Consider the following 5,368-nt stretch of genomic DNA (forward strand, 5'->3'; position numbering starts at 1 on the left):
CTTTTCTGACCGATGTGGACTGAACAGTGAAAACCAGCTGGGGGTGGGCAGAGCTGAGGGGCAGGGGGCAGGTGTAACTGGAGCCTGGGCCGCTCCATTTGGGATGAGGTGTGTGGGGGACAGTCCCAAGTTCCTCGTCTTCCTTCGACTCTCGGCCATCCCTTAAAGGGTCACCTCCTCTCCCTGGGTCGTCCAGTCTTCAGACTAGTGGGAGGGCTTCCGCATAGGTATCCTCTGAGGCTTTGCAGGGGGAGGTAGGCGATCAGTAAGGAGACTCGTCTTCTTCAAGAGGGATCCGACCATCAAAAAAAAAGATGCTGGGGTGATGGGTTCTGTGCCCGAAGCAGGGAGTTTGAGGAGAGATCTGGAGGGTTCTCCTGTCACTGGGGCTGGGTCTGAGCTTTGCAGGCATGTCTCCCTAGGATGGGGAGGAGGGAGCCCCAGTTCTGATGGCTTCTTCCTCCAGGGAGCCAGATATAAGTAAGGCTGTTACCTTAACCCAGCATTGCCACAGTCCTGATCCCACTAGGGGGACGTGGGACATGCCCAGAAGGGCCAGGTGCTGAACAAACAAGTGGGCATCATCCAGACAGCTACATGCGGTCTTGCCTGGGGCCTGCCACGTGGCATCACAGGCTGTAGTTTCTGCCGTTGGATAACGGGGTTCACTGTTTGCTACCTCAGGCTCTGCTCTCCGGGAACCCACCCTTGTCCCTCCCCGGGGCAGTGGGGACCCTGGTGCTTCCAGCAGCCCCGCTGTCCTCCCCTGTAGACTGAGCTGCCCAGACACAGAGATGAGCTTGGGTGCATGCTTCCTGCTCCCCTCAGCCCGCCACCCCCCGGGCCTCCAAATGCAATGACAGGGTCTCTCTCTTCAGGTGCCATGGGGACAGGTTTCAGGAGACACCAGGAATCACTTAGCTGACCCAGGGGCCCTTGGCAACCACCAGTAGGAACTGCCGGAGGCTTGTCTATCTCGGAGACACAGTAGCGCAGTGGAAACCGGATGTTTCCTACAGCTCCAGGGGGGACGATGTTTCGGAGTTAGGGATTCTTTGGCCAAGCAGGGTATTTCTTGAGGGTGCAGCTGCTCCAGCACGAAGACGGGAGGTTCTGCTTCTGAGAGTAGGTAGTGAGTCCTGGACCTCGGTGAGGTGGACAGCACAGCATTGCCTTCCCTGGGAAAGGCAGTCAGCCTTTGGTTTCCCCTGATAGAATCCACAAACCAGCCGACCAGCCAGGTGAGCCGGGGATGGTGTTCTAATCCCAGTCTGACCCTGGCTGAGCCCGGAACAAGTTCCCGCAGGGGGCGAAGGGCGGGAGGATCTCGGAGGCTGGGCTGCAGCCATCCTTGAAGAAGGGAGCGAGGAGGAGCCCCCCTCCCTGCCCGAGCGAGCACTGGGGCTGCAAGGCAGAGGTGGACCCCCGCTAGCTGACGACAGCCCCGCACCCTGTGCTTGGTGCAGCCCTCCTTGTTGAGGAGAGGGTGGCGCGGGGGCGTGCGGAACGGGCGGGGACCGGGTGGGTGGGAAGGGAGGTGCCGTCGCTGGGGGCGCCTGGCCCCCAGGAGAGCGGCTTGACGGATCATTTCCAGGAGGGACAACTAACCTTGTTCCTGACGTAAGCGGGGTCTCAGCGCTCTTTTCTGTCGTGATGTTTTCCTTTTACCTTTTTTTTTTTCCTTTTTAAAAGAAGTACGAGCAAGACAACTTGGGAGGTGTGTCTTGTCTGGGACCATTTCACTAATCCAACCATACTCTCCAAGGCTGAGCAGAGACAAGCCTCAAGGCACAGGTTTCTGGTGATGGAGAAACAGTTAAGGTGGTCTCTCTTGTCTGTGGAAGAAGAGGAACGTTCTGGGGCTACAGCAACCTCTTCCGAGGGGTGTGGACCAGGAAGGGTCTGGGCTCAGGAGCCCCTGCCTCCTCTGCCCATTGTGTGCACTGATTGCAGGATCTCAACCTCGAGGGCCTCGCCATGCTGGGGCAGGGGCAGGGGAGCCGAGGATGGGAGGAGGGACCCGAGTGCCCCCAGCCTGGGCACTGGCTCCCGAAGGCACTAGACACTGTCGTTTACCGAGACCCCCTTGTGTTTGGTTCTTTTGCATTCCGTGTGTGTACTGCAGAAGGATGGAAGGACCTGGGTACTGGCTGGTCTCTGTATACTGTGTATACGTGGGAGGTGGCCGCTGCGGGGACAACGGCCTGCTCCCAATAAAGTTGTATTTAAGACCCGTGTCCTGCCTCTGTGACTTCATCTCATCCACACACACCTTCCCCAGATCTACTGAGCACCCACCATCAGCCAGCCTGTGGGTCCCTGTCTCGCGCAGCGCCCAGGCTGGTAAAGACACAGATGGTGACGGGTGTGATGAGCGTGAAGAGGGGTCGGACTGGGGCCGAGAAGGAGCACTTGGGTCGGGGGTGTGGGGAGAGGGGCCAGGGGAGGGCTCCAGGGGAGGGGCACACCCTGCTGAGCGGCGGAGGGGATCCAGAGGAGCGGGTGTGCAGGTGGCCTGAGGGGCGGCCTCTGGGGCTGGACCGAGGTCAGGGGGCCAGCATGCTCCTGGGCACCTCCCTTAGGAGGGATCCCAAGTCTTCAGAGGGAAGTTTCATCCTGTTTGGAGAATATTCCCTTCTTCCTTGTTTTGTTTTGGTCGGACCACGTTAGCAGACGTTCGGGCACGGCAGGGGCGTGACACATTTTAAAGAACATCCAACTAGGAGTCCAGAAGCTTGCCTTGGTCTCAGATCTGAGACTGTCTCTGGAATCCCATTTCCTAATCTGCAAAGTGAGGAAGGTAGATTTCCTGTTTCCTTAGGGAGTTTCCAACATTCTCAGTCTGGGTTTCTAGGCACTGTTACGGTTTACACTTTGGTGGATGATTATTTGGTTTCAATTTGGGATTCAGAGATGAGTGAGGGGTCTAAAGGGGGGGGCTGGGACAAAGCTTTGGCACTTGATAGAAAGTCGTCGTGGAAGGAGTGGGGAGCCAGAAGGGGCTGGATGACTCTCTGAGCTAGTTGGAGGCCTGGACGGGATCTGGAGGGGCTGAGGGTTGATGTCTAAGCTGGCAGTCAGCAACTGTAAGATCTCTGTAAAATTACCCAAAACCTTGTCACATTTCTGGGGTTGTTATTTTTGGTATCCCTTCTGTTTTCCATTGTGGCAATTGCCAGCAAAAGCTTTGTGAGGAAAAGTTCCCATGGGTTGGTTTGGGGGTAAAGGAAAAACCGTTTCTCTGCCTACAACACTTCTGACACCAAATGCATGTGGTTTTTTTTTTTTTTTTCCCTCTCGCCATACAATTTTCCAACTCTCCGGGCACCAACTGGGTGTCGTATAGTTTAATTCGTTTCTGGCATTAGCATCAGTCTCCACAGGTTAAGAGCTCAGTCCCACAAGACTGCCTGCACTTCAGACACATCACAAGTAATGCGTCCCCAGGATCCACACACTTCTGACCTACTTGGCTACAAAGTTGAGGGTTCCCACAGTTCCCTCTCAGGCTTGATAATTTGCTGGAATGGCTCACAGGACTCAGGGAAACATTTGCTTGTGTTTACTCGTTTATCATAAGGGACATGATCAAGGACACAGATGAAGAGTCAGACGAGGAGGTACATAGGGCGAGGTCCAGGAGGCTCCCGACGCAGGAGCTTCTGTCCCTGTGGACTTGGCGTGTGTCACCCTCAGCATGTGGATGTGTTGACCAACCCAGAAGTTTCCCAACCTCATAGTGTAGGGATTTTTATGGACGTTGCCTCACACTGGAAACTGCAAGGGATTGAAAAGGAGCTCTGTACCATGAACCAGCATCAAAGACCAAATATCAAAACAAAAAGATACTCCTAGCACCTCTATCACTAAGGGAATTACAAGTGCTTTAGGAGTTGTGTGTCAGGAACCAGGGGACAAAGACCGATATATATTTCTTATTGTGTTGCAGCAAATAACAGAGGAAGGGGAGAAGGCTGGGTCCCACCCCGCAGCGGGTCTGGGGGCTCAGGAGCACCCCAGGCAAGGTAATAGGGGCAGCGACTTACACTGAAACGTTGAAAGCAGACAAACCTGCCTGTGTTTTCAAGCTTTCTGGAGAAGGAAGGAGCAGTTTCCTAACCTCACTGGCCTTTAAAGAGAGGCAGGAACAATTTGCTTTGTAATTCCTCCTCGGGAAAGGAATGTCTTCTTGCCCCAATAGAGAAAAAGCCTCTATGATTGCATAAAGGTCTTGACTCCCTGGGCCATGCTCCCTGTGCCCAGCGAGCCCTGGCTGTTCCCCAGCAGGCTGAGCTGGCACAGCCCACGGCCGGGTGTGTAACCCACAGTCTTTCCATGGCCCTTGGCTTGTGCCCAGCCCTACCGGCTGAGTCAGGCCTGAAGCCGGCTGTCCTACAGCAGCAAGTCCGAGAAGAGCCCAACATCTCCTTCAAGCTCCGCAGATGCCACCCTCACTTGCCAGCCCACGTGGCCCGGAGGGGATTGCGGTGGCATCCTCACTGCACCCATCATGAGGCCCAAGTGGGAGGAGACCCCTTACCGCCTCCGTCGTGGGGCCCTGGAAGGGGAGGCTCCTCCCTGCCTGCATCACGGGGGCTCCGGCAGGAGGAGACCCCAAGCTGCGTGGGAAGCTCAGCTCTCTCTCACCTCCCACCCGGCAGCACCGCTCAGCCTCTGCATGCAGCTGGGAGGGCCTCGCTTTGTTTTCTTCTGCGCTAGTGGTCAGTAATGTAGATCACATTCCAAGCACTGGCCGGAATGTAGTTTAGGGAGATAACAGTCCCTGGCTTCCAGAGGCATTCCAAGGACGAAGCAGAGCTATTGGTTTCCAAAGGAGATTGATCTTGGCAGATAGGGCAAGATAGAGGGAGAGGATGAGGGAAGGGAATCTCCTCCTGAAAAGTGGGATTTGGGAAAACGGTGAAAGTATTGTGATGGCAAATGCTTGGAGGTTGATGAGGTTTCAGCCGCATCCCTGAGCTGTCACAAACGGTCCCCTTCTACCCACCCCTCTCCCCGGTCCCCACGAGGGCCACAGTCCTAGACAGTATATGCAGGGGTTTAGGTCACCGCTCCCTGGGACTTCTGACCCCACGGGACTGGGATTCTAGACTCATCGGAGAGGACCTGTCTCCACCACAGGTCATCAAGCAGAGACTCCTGATGTGGTGCTGCTGGTGGTGAGGATTTTGAGGAAAGAGTCTTTGGGAGGCCTAAGGACGTGTATCTGGGGGAGTCCATGACCCCGTCAAGGACCCTCCTGGGCCTGGGCCTGCAGAGAGTGGGGATCTGGCCCAGGCAGCAGGTACACACACACGGAGAGCAGGGCCTGGGGCCGGTCGAACACCAGGGAGCGATTCCCAGATGG

Source organism: Mesoplodon densirostris, chromosome 7 (genome assembly GCF_025265405.1).
Source record: "Mesoplodon densirostris isolate mMesDen1 chromosome 7, mMesDen1 primary haplotype, whole genome shotgun sequence".
NCBI classification, from domain to species: Eukaryota; Metazoa; Chordata; class Mammalia; order Artiodactyla; family Ziphiidae; genus Mesoplodon; species Mesoplodon densirostris.